Source organism: Phacochoerus africanus, chromosome 9 (assembly GCF_016906955.1).
Source record: "Phacochoerus africanus isolate WHEZ1 chromosome 9, ROS_Pafr_v1, whole genome shotgun sequence".
NCBI lineage: Eukaryota > Metazoa > Chordata > Mammalia > Artiodactyla > Suidae > Phacochoerus > Phacochoerus africanus.
The window spans coordinates 14,890,530-14,906,517 of NC_062552.1; the positions used below are offsets into that span (position 1 = coordinate 14,890,530).

Here is a 15,988-nt window from a genome sequence, read left to right on the forward strand (position 1 = left end):
CTAGGAACCATGAGGTTGCGGGTTCAATCCCTGGTCTTGCTCAGTGGGTTAAGGATCCAGCGTTGCCATAAGCTGTGGTATAGGTTGCAGATGTGGCTCGGATCCTGCGTTGCTGTGGCTCTGGCGTAGGCTGGCGACTACAGCCTTGATTAGACCCCTAGCCTGGGAACCTCCATATGTCGCAAGAGCAGCCCTAGAAAAGGCAAAAAAAAAAAAAGAATATATTCCTATTTTAGGGTATTAAAAAAGTGGGGGTTAATGAGAACCCAGGAAATAGCTTGAGTATAGGAAATGCAATAGATCGCTTCTTGGCCTTTTGGCTAAGATCAAGTGTAGGAAATACAATGGAATTACTATACATAATGTGATTGCATGACTACTATGCCATATATACCTTTCTATGCATTTCACATGTTTTCAATCATTTAATCACTGATGCAATCCTGTGATAAAGGTATTATTGTCCTAATTTTATAGATGAAGAATAAAGGTAGGTTGGTTAGTTAAATGTTGGATTTGGAATTCAACATCAAAGCCCGTTTTCTTCCTTTTATGATATAAGGACTATGGGATTATTTTTTTTTTAATTTTTAATTTTTTTTTTTTGCCATTTCTTGGGCCGCTCCCGCAGCATATGGAGATTCCCAGGCTAGGGGTCTAATCGGAGCTGTAGCTGCCAGCCTAACCACCAGAGCCACAGCAGCGCAGGATCCGAGCCGCGTCTGCAACCTATACCACAGCTCACGGCAACGCCAGATCGTTAACCCACTGAGCAAGGGCAGGGATCAAACTCGCAACCTCATGGTTCCTAGTCGGATTCGTTAACCACTGCGCCATGACAGGAACTCCAGGACTATGGGATTATTTTAAATGTTAGATAAATTTTGACAGCTTAAGTTATACATAAAATGGTGTAAGTAAGTAAATGCCTTAATTTAGAGGTCTGGTAAAAGAGGTTTTTGCAGAGGGGGGTGTTTTTTGCTTTGGTTCGGGTTTTTGTTTGTTTGTTTGTTTTGCAGACTATCAGATAGTAGATTTGCTCCTCATGCAGGAAAAAGCAAATTGGAGAATGCATTCAATCTTCCTAGAGTCACTTTCAGTCTTTTATCCTGGCCAACTTTAATACCCAACTGTAAATGGCTATTCTCCTTGTCCAACTAAAATTAGCTTTGTTTTCATCGTGTTATGAAAAAGCTGTTAGATATTAATTAGGCTAAGAAAGTAGGAGACAGATCATTTAAAAATGAAGAGACTTTCTCCACCAAGAAACTGTGCAGCAGACATGACATCATCACCAGTGCTGAAGCACACCAATTGTAACAGTTCAGAGTGTAAACTTAGAGTGTAGTCTGAAGCACTTCCATTATTAATTATTAATCAGTCTTTGGATGGAGGGCTTTCTCCACCCTCAGTGCTACTCTCTGTGGCATCAATTATAATTAACCATCACCTCCTCCTAGTGGTTCTCTGCACTTCCCCACTGAGACTACAATAGCCTGGCTTTCTTATTAGCAGACTTTCCTCCTATGGCTTTTACGCTAACAAAATACACTAGAAGATACAAAAATAAAATGTTTTATTCGAATCTTACAACTGATGATTATTGAGCACAGAAGTGTAAATAGGCATGTTATGTACATTTTCTTCTTCTGATTGCTCAGTCATCTATATGTTGGCATAAATAATTTTTCTTTCTCTTTTTCTCTCCTTCCCCTCATCCTCCTTCTTCCCTTTCTCTGAAAAAATGTTGACACCAAACCCCACCAAGTTAATTTATTCGTATGTGATGACATATGCACATGTAGGAATCATGCCTGCCTGATTTCTATCCCAGTTCCTTGTCATCGTCACTGTAAGGGAACATCCATAGGAGGCTGTGGTTCAAAGAAAATGGATTCATTTGACTACTTGGAGGGTGGTGGTAGCGTAATTCTGGATTGTTTTTTCCGGAAATAATTGCTCTGACTTCTGTTTTCTTGAGGATTTGGGAAAGAGAGTCAGGTTCTCTCTTTTTCTCACAAAATAAAATTTAAAAAGATTAAACAACAGAAAATTAAAACTATTTTTTTTTTTTTGCCACCAAGCAGATTAAATGATTTTAAAGGGTTTGGCCTGATCTATTTTCTCCAGATCACTTCAGATGGCATTTTTAATAAAAAAAATCACCTTTTAATAAATACTGATGAATTATTAGTGAATAATGTTAAATTCTATTTTGTCTTATGAGTCTACTTGAAAGAAATTTCCATGACGCTGAGCAACTATATCTTCCTTCCATACTCTGGATTCTTCGGCATATACAATCTTTTGTAACATTTCTCAAGTTGCACCTGTTAAGGAAAAGTTAAAAGACTTTTCGGTATGTTAGAAGCACTTTAGTGCCTGGGGTGTCATCACCCTCCCTCTGTTTGGCTCACACCCCCTGTCTGACACCTTGGGGTAAATACATATGACAGCAATAAGTCCTTCCATTTCCATAGGGATAAAACATTCTGTCACTATAAGAATCTGTTACCAGTTAGAACTCGGTTCTCCTTGTAGACATTTTAGAGACTTCTGGTATTCACCCAGAGCCCCAGGAGGGAATAAAGCTCAAAAGAGGAGAGACGGCATGAAGAACTGAGAATGAGAACTAACAGATACTAAAGTATCACTCAATCAAATTTCAGGCCAGACTGAAAGGAAGGAAGGAAGGAAGGATCAAAAAGAAAAAAACATTTTTGATGGGTTTTCTGTAGCTAGATCAACACAAACGAAACAAAGTTGAAATTAATTAGGTGAGTAAATCAGAAAAGACTGTAACAGATCCAGAGAGAGCTCTGCGATACCCATTGACTAAGATGTTAGTCTGACTCAGAATATAAATGTCTTGGCTTAAAAAGCAGTGGGAGGAGGCTTGGTAAGAGTTGGGAGATGTGGCTGGGAAGAAGTAAGGTGCAAATGATCAATAAGAAGAGGAGGTAGAGAAAGAGAAAGAAAGCATGGAGGGAAAAAAAGAAAAAAAGAAAAAACAGAGGCTGAGTAGGGAGAAAGCCCACAAGGAGAGTAAAAATTGCTCAAGCTAAGAAAATCATTTCTCATAAGCTTAGCAATATTTTGAATCTTCTAGGTAGCTACTATCATGGCAACTTCTTCATTATTGTTGGTCTAAGACTTCATAGTTCATAAAGTCTCTAGGACTGTCTTCTAGATCTCCTCCATCTCTTGAAATTCTTTTCCAAAAATTATAACTAGGTTATGCCTTGTTATCATAAACTATTAAACTTAATACAAATTTCTGTGGTATTAATAAGGAAAATACCTCATCAAGTCTATATATTTTATAATAATGATTCCAACATCATTTTGTGGGCAATGGCGCCAAAATAATTTTGAAAAAAAAAAAAAAAAGACTTTCTGAATCGTAGTAATAGTCACTGAAGTGTCTGGCATTTTTATTATCCTGGTCTTCTGTCTTATTCACAGCTAACAAATTTTAATTCTCGAAATAAAATCACTCTAGTGTGATTATGAACATCAGGAAAAGCTATATTTTCTCACTTCCACACATAAAACTCCAGAGACTAAAATGAAGGGTCTTTTGGAAACTCTAACATCATCACTAGCTCAGAACTTTACAGCTTTACCTTTTCTCAAAGAATCTATAACTAAGATTTTCAAACACAATTTTCCCTAATTATTGAGAATTAGGTTGGAAATTTTTGTTGTCCATCATCTCAGAGTAATAAATCTATGACTTTAAACATGAAACCCCAAATCATCCAAATGCATTCATTTAATTTATTTTTTTCTGTAATAATACGTGCTTTGCTTATAAAGAAAATTCCAGATTAAGCTATTTAACAGATTATTGAAAAATCTGTTCCTGCTAACATTGTTTTTGCATGTTCTGTGTGCCTATTATAAGAAACAGAGTAAAACAGGCACCGAATCTAAAAGAATAGTTAATGAGAGGAAAATAAATTTAGAACTTGACAGGTACTTTATTATCAGCATATAATACATGACAAAATTAAAACTCTTATCAAGGCCTACTCACTGGGAAAATCTAAATTTATTGTAATTGTTGAAGCAACTGCTTTTAACCCAAGTGGACAAGGGTTTAGTTTCATTTTCATGCTTACTATAAATGTGTCTATCTCTTCGTCACCAGTGATAAATGCTACTGACTTGAATCGTGTGACATATAATTTGAAATAAGAATAATGTCCTACACTTGTATATACTTTTTACAAAACACTTTTAAACATTTTTCTAGTTCTTATCCCTATGAGTTAAATTGATTTATGTTAGACTGCTTTGCCCATATTGTAGAAAATAAAACTAACAGGGTTACTAAGTGACGTGCCACAGGTCTCAAAGTTCGTATGTAGCAGTTCAAGATTTCAACCCTCTTTACCTGCATCTCGGCCCAAGCAGCAGCCTGTCCTCTGCAGAACAGGTAGCTCCTCCAGGTACTAAAAATGCACAAAGATATTCTCACCTTTGAGAATCTACATCCCAACTCGGTTGCAGAACTAATCTAGGCTAAGTCACCTGATAGCTTTCTCTTTCTGTTATCTCTTGTGTACCTGCCTTCATTTAAGGCAAGCAATACCATCCAAACTCAGGCCATGGTCCACAACACTTCAAGCAAATTGACCTGTTAAAAGAATTAGTTCATATGTACTACTTTAGAAGCACAGGAATTGGATTTATGCCTTATATTTTTCAGCCAACAGTAGATTAAAAATGGCTGTGCCCTTTCCAAAACTTCCAACCTTAAAACAAGGGAACTTCTTTGGCTTCAAAGTCACCTTCAGGTGATTTTTGTCTGAACAGTTAAATAAATATAAAGTTGAATTTGGGTTTTGCATGATTCATTGAACTGTTCTCCCGAAAGTTTGATTTTTTTTTACATGAAACATATCCAAATGAAGAAAAATATTAAAATTTAAAATTGGCACAAGGTTGCCAGACCTCCAGAAATTTACTTAAATTTCTGAGTTAAAACATTATTTCTTGAAGATTACAAAATACTTTTGTCTTAGGAAAGCCCAATATAAATCTGTACTTTTACCTCTTTCCAGGCAATTCAAAGTCCTGAGAACATTTTAATTCCATTTATCCCCTCCTGTCTTATATGCTATTATTATTACTATGTATTTCCATTCTGTATATTTTAAAATCACAGAAGGCACTGTATAATCAATACCAATTTAAGTCAGCTGTTTATTTACTCTTTTTGTTGCTCTCCATACCTGTTTTTATTTATTTATTTCATTTATTCATTCATTCATTGGCCCTACCCACTGCATGTGGAAGTTCCCAGGCCAGAGATAAAACCCACGCCTCAGATATAACCAGAGCCACAGGAGTGACAAAACCAGATCCTTGTAATAAGAATAATGTCCAACTGAGCCAGGAGGAAACTCCATTCTTTTTTATTTTAATTTTCTATTTTATTGTGATAAGACACAACATGCAATATATTCTCTTAACAAATTTTAAGTGTTGATTCTAGGTACAGTGTTATACAGCAGATTGTTAAAGCTTATTTACCTTTTTTAAAAAAATTTTTATTTTTCCAATACATTATTTTTTTTCTACTGTACAACATGGTGACTCAGCTACACATACATGTATACATTCTTTTTTCTGACTTTATCATGCTCCATCATAAGTGACTAGACATAGTTCCCAGTGTTACACAGCAGGATCCCATTACTAATCCATTCCAAAGGCAATATTCTTATTTAGATGAAACTTAATGCCTAGTGATTAATAATTCCCCATCCCGGAGTTCCCATCCTGGCTCAGTGGTTAACAAATCCGACTAGGAACCATGAGGTTGCGGGTTCAATCCCTGGCCTTGCTCAGTGGGTTAAGGATCTGGTGTTGCCGTTAGGTGTGGTATAGGTTGCAGACGTGGCTCGGATCCCGTGTTGTTTTGGCTCTGGCATAGGCCGGCGGCTACAGCTCTGATTGGACCCCTAGCCTGGGAACCTCCATATGCCGAGGGAGCGGCCCTAGAAATGGCAAAGAAAAAAGACCAAAAAAAAAAAAAAAATTCCCCATCGCCACACTATCTCTCCCCTAGTAACCACCATTCCATGGTTTGATTTCATGAATTTGACTATTTTAGAAATATGTATCTAGCTTTAGGAGAAAAAGAACTCTAAAAAAGCAAGCCTCTCTGGCTTTAATTCTTCTCCCTAGTTTTGACTCTGTAGTTCCTGACTATTTGTTTCCTTTCTAATGCATCAGGAAAATATATTTTATACTTTGTCCAGGTTTTTTAGTTAGTCTGAGAAGATGAGTTAGTCATAATTTCCTAATCTATCGTAAATAGAAGAGGAATTCTGTGTTGTTTTAAGAGAAAAGCAAACCAATATAATGATGTGTCTATGGTTCTTGGGAGCTTTACATTTGTAGCTACAAAGGGATTGAGAAATGATCACTTAATTTAACTCTTGTTTTACAGGTGAGCAGAATAAGAGAGCTGGTTAGTTGATCAAAGATAGTTGAAGTATCTCATTCCCAGCCCAGTAATTTCCCCCTTTTGTGAAAACTAAGAGATAACTAGAAAAAAAATGATTGACATTCTCCTCACCCCTTTCCTCAGCATCAAGGAAACGGATATAATATTATCATATAATTATATTGCAGGTAATAGAATAAGATATCATGGAAGAAATGGTGACTTATATATAGTACAAAGGCTCCAGCCATTTACTTAAATTAGATGAAGAAAGAACCACCTATGTGTTTTTTCTTAAAAATGTCTAGGAAAGGCGATTCACTTAGGTATCTGCACTTTTTATTTGAGAACAATCAGGAAGCATTGTCTTAAGTTCAATTTAACCACTACTTCTATAGCCAATTCTAATTTTTCACTCTCTTCTGAAAAGGAGAAATAGGGTGTTTTTTTTCTTCCACTGAATAATATCTCAAACACATGAAAACTATTTTTAGGCCAGCCCTCTGGAATCTTTGCTTTAGAACAATTGATTTTAAATCCTTTATACACTTGGTTCTTTATACTGTATTTCTGTGTCAAGACTTGACAAACTATGTTCTTTTTTGTTGTCGTCACTGTTTGCTGAAATGACTTTGGAGCCACCATGTACAACTGTACATGATACTAACTAAATGAGTCTAGTGGTTCCCATTTATAAAACCCATGTTCCTATATAGGATTTATAGACAACCCTTGGATTATGACCCTTTGAGTCATGCATAATCGTGGTTCTGTGCCCCCCTCCCAGGTGAGTCTCTCCTTTTGGGTTCTAAAATAAATTTTTTAGTTAGTCTCATAACTTGAGTCCAGTCAGCCTTCCTTCAACCCACCCTCCAAAAGACTGCCAGAATGAGTTTCCTGAAATGTGTATGTGCAAGCAGAAAAAAGAGAGTGCCCCCAGCTTTCTGCATGTTCTTCCCCAAATGTGTAAATGCAGGTGGGAGGGGCATGAGAAGGTGCAGCAGAAAGTAACAGCCAGAGAAGAATAGGAAACTTCCTATGTTTAAGTGTAACCCAGCACACACACATTGGTAGACAGTGGAAGCTTTACTGACTAAAAGCATTTAAGCTTAACCTCTGACCAAACCTTGACAGATACGCTATTGTATATACCCTAGAACTAGACTTAACTATAAAAACAGTGATTATAGAAAAACTGAACAGAAACATCAGTGGCTGTATTTTGTGGTCAGAGAAATTCCACAGGCTTATTCTGAGCAAGCCATAAAACAAGCAAACAAAAAAAAAAAATAAACAAGCAAAAAAGAAATAAAAGCCAAAGATGGATGGTATATCTCTCTGTTTCTATATAAAAGAACAGCAAGTTTCTACTTCCACTCCATTCTACAACTGCTTTTCTCTATTTGGAATTTGTGAGTAGCAGGTACAAGTGTTGGGATTAGGGGCACAGGCCTTTGGGAGTGCACTAATACTAATAACAAAACGGAAAAATGACAGTAAAAACTTACATGTACACATGATATTTTTTTTTTAAGAAAAGGCCCTTTTGTTATTATAATTCCAGAATAGCAATAAAGACGACAGAGCCCAGGATTTCAAGTACTTCCCTGCTGGGTTAGTGACTTAATTTATTTCTTTAATTTGCTATAACCCTACAAAAAAAAGATATTCTTTGGAGACCTCAGTAGCCTGAGTTCTGCATGTATTATTTGCTGTAAGAGATTAATGAGGTAGCAGAGGCAATTTCTAGTGGAGTCCCTTGGTTTTCATCTCCCTGCTACCCACCCTGCCTTCAAACTCAGTTGCCAGTTCAGCATTATGAATCTACTAAGTGCTCTTGGCATGTCTGATGAGGAAAGGGAGAGATAGTATAAACTGTAGGCTAAAAATATAAACACTCTTTCCTCCCTACCCTCCCCCTGCATCTGTTAGCTGCAGTGCAATAATTTTACTATCTCATCTCACATAAGACATGTTGTTCACATTTAGCTTGATATCTTCTATCTTCCATGACTTTTAATCTGTGGTTTTGGATGTTTCCAGGGTCTCATTCATGTCCCATCTCTCTATAGAATACCTAAACCCACCAGATTATGAAAGTCACCGTTATTATCCTTCCTTGATAACATTATCTTTAGTATATTATAGAATTTTTGTTATTAAGCCATACTTTTAAATCATGATACCTGAAAGAAAAGTAAAATGTAGTTCAAAGCCCGGACATAAGAGTTTTATGTGTTATTTGTGAGTGTTTGAAGGGAAAGTTAAAGATAAGTCTGCTGATAATGAACCATAGGACTTTCTGTTTCCATTCCAGAGAATACTCCTGTGGATTCCCCACTGGCTAATAGCACTACTAGCTCTGTAGAATAAGTGACAGTCAGGTGATAAGAGCCAAGAGAATTTTTTGACAAAAGCAGCATTTCTCATAACAGCTGCAGAAAGGCTGCCACAAAAGAAGATTTTGGAATTCAAAACTTTCTCTGACTCTCACTGCAAATTTAAATGGATACTGTGGCATAATGTAAATTGGGCCCTGGAAATTTTCCTTGGGTAGAAAAATGTTTACTACATGATATTCAGAGAAAAATAGAAAAATATGAAACTAAATGGTATGAACTCAAATTTGGAAAATAGCAGAAAGAAATACAAAACAAAACAGTATGAGTGTGTGTGTGTGTGTGTGTGTGTGTGTGTGTGTGTTTGAAAAGAGAATAAAATAATTAGACCAAAATATTAACAATGGGTGTCAAGGAGTTCCCATTGTGGCTCAGCGGTAATCAATCTGATTAGTATATATGAGGACATGGGTTGGATCCCTGGCCTCGCAAAGTGGGTTAAGGATCTGGTGTTGCTGTGAGCTGTGGTGTAGGTTGCAGACGCAGCTTGGATCTGGCATTGCTGTGATCGTGGCCTAGGCCAGCAGCTCCAGCTCCCACTCAACTGGGAACCTCCATATGCTGCGCATGTGTGGCCCCTGAAAAAAAATAAAAATAAGAGAGACAACAATGGGTGTTAAGATGATCTGTGATTATTTTAATGCTAATATTTTTAAAACATTTTTGTATTTACCAGAAAATACAGGAAAAAATACTTTAAACATGTGTTAAGAAAGAAAAAAAATACTTCTAAGGAATTGAAATCTTAACTCGCTTACCATATTAACACTGTACCTTCTACATTTGTGGCATCTTTCCATGAGTCATTTTTCTCTTCCACCAAAATTTTCATCTAGCTTTTTGGAGGTTGGAAAATGAAGGTACTAATAATTCAAATGATCTGTCAGTTAATACATAAGTTTATCAGAGTTAAGATTAATGAAAACTGTTGAGTGCTTTTTAAGGACAAGGTATCAGAGCTGGAAACCAAGTTTCCTGGATAGGAAAGGACTGACGATGACATTATGTACATGTAAGGTTAAAAAGGAGTGTTGGGTGGTAAAAACAAAATTTAAAAGAGAGAAAATAAGCAGGGCAAGTTAAATATCCACATCTCTCACATTAGAGGTAGGCGGTCTCTGAGGATTGACTGTCTATTCCTCTTGGAACATGATCCACAATATATTTTTAACCAAGAGAAAACCCAAAACATGTACTCCATGAGAAATAACTATGACTAATGTTATTGTTTGCATACCATGTACCAAATATTCAGAAAACCTGTGATATGGCATTATATATATTCATTTCTTCCCAAACACCTCTTTTTTATCATAAAATGAAATTATGGTTCAGAGATTAGCCTACCTATTCAATGTTACATAGCTAACAGTATGTAATTCACACTTGAACCCAAGTCTGCCTGATCTTAGGGCCTATGCTTTTTCCAGCATTCCATATAATCCTACAAAGTGTAATGGGCATATAACATACTACTGAGAAAGCTGGTTGGGTTAAGGTAAAGATAGAATTTATTTTAAGGAAAGATAGGGATCCACTTTAATGGGTATATTCTGTTAGGAAGATTAAATTAGAATACAACAAGAGTAAATTAGTGATTTAAGGAATATAGAAATTTATTTCTCACTCACGTGAGGATCTAGGTTGTATCAGTTCAGAGCATGGCTTCCCTCTGCTTGATTATTCATGAATCCAGGCTAAGGTCATGGCTTCCATCTACAAGATGTGGCTTCTAATATAGTTGTTGATGTGGCCTTTACTATCCTTGTATCCTTGGAAAGAAGGAAAAGGCACAGAGGAGCACACATAGGAATATCTCTAGTTCATGCTTGGAAGAGACACCTGCCAATTCCACCTACCTTCCATTGGTGAGAGCCCAGTTACCTGTCCATCCAGAAAGAGGACTTGAGTCAAACACACACAATGCAGAACAGAAATTCAGAAGGGAATGGAAGCAAAAAAATTGGCACTAGAGCCAAAAGGGATGGCCCTATCAGTCTTGGAAATATTTTAGTGCCCAGAGGTGCCCAGAGTATGGGATATGGGGCATTTACCCATTTTATTGAAATACTCATTAGAGATAATGTCAGGAAGCATGAACATTTGAGAATATCCTGATTACATGTGGGATAGCTGTGGTAGGGAAGAAAGATCACTGGGCGTAGAGGTAGAAATCCAGGCATCTTAATCCAGATCTTGTGACTAATTAGTTCTTTGAATTAAGGTAAATCTCTCCATCTCTCCATCACTTCAACCCTCAACTTTCTTTTTTCAATTGAATTTAGCTGACTTACAATATTATGTTAGTTTCAGGTATACTTTCTGTGTAGTTAAATTGGGAAATGATACTTGCCTCACAGGGGTGTTGATCAATGAGATATGCATGTGGAAAGCATTTGAATCTGTACTTTATCCCTGCTGAATATGACCACTTCACGTATTCCAGGCTATATAATCACTTTAGATAGTGATGAAGTAGAAGAGCAAGGGCTGAAAAGCACCATAAGGGTTCAAATACAGTGAAAACAGAACTATTGGGGGTTAGGAGAAGGTTTTGATGCAAAAAAATGAGATGTCAGAATTAGTCTTATGTTTCGAAGAATTTTGCCAAACCCTGTAAGAAGCTCTTCTATAATATTTGGTATTTTTGGCCAATGAAAAGACCAAGATAATTAGAAGTACAGCCCACGAAAGTTGAACATATTTCAGATTTAAAATCCAGTTGGCTACTAATTTTGCACGTGTGTATGTGTCTGTGTGTGCAAGTGTGCAAGTGTGCATGTGTGCCTTTAAATGATGCTTTCTAATAGCTGTGATTTCTGTTTTTCCTTTGGAAATAAAGTTTACTTGCCTTATATTCTGTAGAGTTAATTAAATACCAGAGAAGTATGTTTACTGTCTCAGGTTCCACATACTTGTGAGGATTTTGTCGTTGATTTTGGTCCAAACAGAACACCTTTAGAAACATAGCAACACTTAGCTGCTCTTGGGAAAACCTAATGAGTCATTAACATATCAATATTACTATTTTCTGCCTTAATATCCCATATTCCTGCTTCACCCAGTCTCATTAAATATATATATGTGTATATATATATGCCTTAACATTAGTACATTAATTCCTAGAAACTTTTAAAATATACCTCCTCTTATAGGATGCATAGAAATTTCCTGTATGTTTCTTTACAACTTCCTGTAAATCTGTAACTGCTTTAAAAATAATTGTTTTTCCCTAAATATTTCTAATACACAAAAAAGCATAAGGAATTTGTTTGGAGCTCTGGTTAAAGCATTTCTATTGACTTCCAAATGCAGTACTGGAAATACTACCCACTAGATTTGCGGTATAAGAGGACTTTCCACTTATAAGTCATCCAAATTATAATAATGCAGAAAGGATTTCTTAAAACTGAGATTTCTTAGTAGAAGTCATCCCTTGATTTAGAAGAAGCCACCATGGGTGGAGAAGGTGAGGGTGGGCGAATTGTAGTCCTTAGAGTTTAGTCCTTATTTTTGACAAAATCTTTTAAGAGAAAAAAGGACACGGTAGAATCATAAAAGTCTTTTGGATGGGACTTCTCAAAGTATCATGAGCCAACCAAAACACTGTTAGTTGGCACATATTTTAACACTTCAAAATATTTACTAAACATTTTTTATGTGGGAGCTACTGGGCTTGGCTTGTAGACAAAGTCAAAGATGGAGAACCATCAACATCGACCCAGTTATTAGTCATTGTTATGTTATCCAGAAAGTGGTCTGAAGAAAGTTTTGTGGAGGAGTTTTCTCAGAACTTGGACCCCTGGGAAAGTGAAGGAAGTGCAACTGGGCAGAAGGAAATATTGGACAAGGACACTGCTGCAAGAAAGGTCTCAACTGATCATACAGGGGGCTCTGAAGCTGGCATGGCCCTTCAGCATTGTCCTGAATTGAGGTAAAAAGCCACCCCTTTGTATTCCCATATCAATTAGTCATTGGATGCAGGCCAAATCTTGAGAAAGGCAATTCCCATCACCTACTAATTACTTCCAGGAAAGGACTCTTCTATGATCAGCCACCAGCTCTCCTGGCAGGTGGAAGAATGAGTACCTGGGTTCTGGGTTGGGCAGTTCACCACAGTGCATGCGCTACAAGCCACTGCTCGTGCCACTCAGATCAACATGCTTTGTATAGTAGCTTTATCCCATCTGGGAGCAGCATCTTCAGAATTCTGGAGGGTCATGAGGGGAAACGTGTAAGAAGATGAACCATAGCCCACACTGCTGTGACTGGTTTTCTACTTCCGTGTCCCTCACAGTGCTCCTCTACTACCCCTCTAGGGTCCCACCCTCTATTAATATCACTCTGGCCAGGGAACTTTGTAATTCCTCTCCTCTAAGTGTTGGTCTTGACTACCTCCAAGCTCTTCAAGCATTTCTCAGGGCTTTACAGGCTTTAAATTCTATGTCACAGAAGAGTGCCCCCATATTAATAAACTCTCCCTTAGCTAATTTTATGGTCTAACACTGTGGTCTAGAACCTTTGGGATTCGGTTCCACCATGCTCACCTAGTTCTTGCCAGTATGTATTGACTAGGTCCTATGCTCTTTCAGAGTATAATTCTTTCCTTCCTTATCAGGTCCAGTACTTCCCAGCAAGTTATATAAAAACTTGGCCCTGATTTTTGGTCTAGTGGCCAAGAAAGCAGAAGAGGGGATAGATTCTAACATGATTGAATACTGTCCTGCAAGGCAGAAGTGTCCTCATTGTCTTCAAGACAGAGGGAGGGTTGGTGATTAATAGGCGGGAATGGGCCACTCCTGCAGGTCCCAAGATTTTCTAAGTATCTGGAATTTTCATATTTTTGAATGCATTGATTTTAAATACTTCAGGGTTTATTTTCTCAACAAGAAAAGCAGAACCTGACCTTGGGAAAGCAGATTTTCCAGAATTGAGAATTTAACCTTTTCTAGAGCTTTGTTATCCTTATAATTTAGTCTTGGGACTGATCCTTGGCCTGTTCTGCCCTCTGGCTCTAGGAGATAAGAGTCTCTTTATGTGCTGCCAAAAGACCCTCTGACTTTCACATTTAGCCTTCAATGGATGATTAATCACTCTCAACCTTTCATTGTCTCTCTCTGGTGCAAAAATTTCACTCAGCAACAGTCTTCTGATTCCTGTCTTTTATGGTACTACTGCTCCATCCTCTCAAATGCCTGCGTTGGCACAACTGCCATTGCATTCCTTTCCATCAATATCTCATCCCAGTTTACCATCAGCAAAATTTAAACAGTTGCACAGCTGCCACATGCCAGAGATTGTGAGCACTTCACCCACAACCAGTGATAGAATCTTCATTACCAGCCAGTGCATGCACAATCCAGCTTCAACATCCCATTTTAGAATTCCTCAGAACACTCCCGATACCAACTGTCTCATATTAGGTTTCCTGAAAGACCATGAGATAGAGATGTTCATTGCAGGTGAATAATCAAGGAAATTTGGTGACCATGGAACTCTCACTCAGATCTACCCTCAGAACAACCTGCTACAAGGAAAGAGGTTGGACGAGAGCTTCTAGATGTCACACCTTCATTTTTGTGTGTTTGTGTAGCATTCATACTGTGACCATGGTCTCTTTGGTCTTCTCCAGGTCAGTGACTTACCACAGCAGGAGTACTAGAGCTTGAATATTTCTGCCCAACTCAGGGCTCCTCTAATGGTCAGAAATTGATCTGGGTCTCCTCATCAGCCTGGCCGAGACTTTTTCAGAGTTATACCACAGTTTGAGGCTTTTCCTACTCAATCCTACTTGCTTTCCTCTCTCCTTTCATATAGGTATCAGGCTGGCAGCCCAGTCTGAAGGCTTGCCTACCTCCTCTGCTCTTTCTCTTTCATAAGCATTTTCCCCATTACATATTTACATATCTGATTCTAGTTTGGAATCGGCTTTTTGAAGGACCCTAACTGACATTTGAGTGTTCTTGGAACAGTTCCTATCAGTGATTCAAGAAAGGAGGAGGGTGGAAGGAAAAGTTGGACTGCAGTGCAGTTCCAGTAAAGGGTCATCTGATTTCATGGGAAGTTCTGGACCTGCAATGGCCCTTCAGAGCTGTTCCATATTGAGGCAAGAGGGTTTACCATTTACACTCTGCATCCATGAGTCATTGGATAAAGGCTGCCACAAGAAAGGGACACAACTTGGGTATATCAGCTCCTGTTGGCTGAAAGTCCCAGGGAAAGACTCAGCTGTGAGTCATTAGCAGCAGACATTCCTGGCAGGTTGAGGGAATAAGTTCCTTGGTCCCCAAGGGGATAATCTGGATAGCACATAGCTTCTACTTCAAAGAGGAAACTAAAAAACCATTGTTATGATTAAAAGACAGTGGTGATCATTTCTTCCCTCTTTGTAAAATGAGGACATCACATTTTATAACACTCGGTGGAAGAGTAAAGCGTATTTCTGGGATTAGTATTGGGGTCAGGAAGAGATCCCATAAGCAGACAGTGAGCAAAAGATACCCTACATGTTAGTGGAGTGTACTATGTATGGGTTATATTTCTTCCTGATGTTCTGTGCTTCCGATCCACCTTGGGAAGATGTTTCTTCCTCTTTTCCTTATAAAGAGGACAGGAAAGATATCATCAATTATTCAACCATGCTAATGTTGGCCATAAAGTCAGGTTAAAGGGAGTCTCTTTCTTAGTGCCTGCAAAGTAAATTCTCACAACAAATAGAAATAGCAATGTCTAAAACTACAACTGTCTCCTAAGAAACATGAGCCTATATAGTACTTGCTCAGCAAGTTATTTAGTCTTCAGCAAACCCTAAAAAGTAGACATTACAATCTCCATTTAATGGTTGAGTCAACCTCTGGTTGAAAGGTCGATAGTTTCCCCCAGTGCTATACAGCCAAGAATTAATAAACCTGGGATCAAATTCTGGTTCTCCCTATTATTAAGAGTAATTTTCTTTACATTTTCCTATACTTTCAAATTCCCTTGGAAATCAGAATTACAACTGTAAATGTTTTATTCTTGATCACACACCCTGATTTAAAGAAAAGGCAAAAGTCAAAGCCTCAGAGCTCCTGGACTGTAATGATCAAATCCATTGATAACTATGATCAGGAGATAATTGCACAGGTGT

At 37.7% G+C, this 15,988-nt stretch overlaps 1 pseudogene; it reads left to right on the forward strand.

The window, feature by feature from the left end:
* Positions 1-300: 300 nt before the first annotated feature.
* Positions 301-465, forward strand: LOC125137054 (uncharacterized; annotated as a pseudogene).
* Positions 466-15,988: the final 15,523 nt, after the last annotated feature.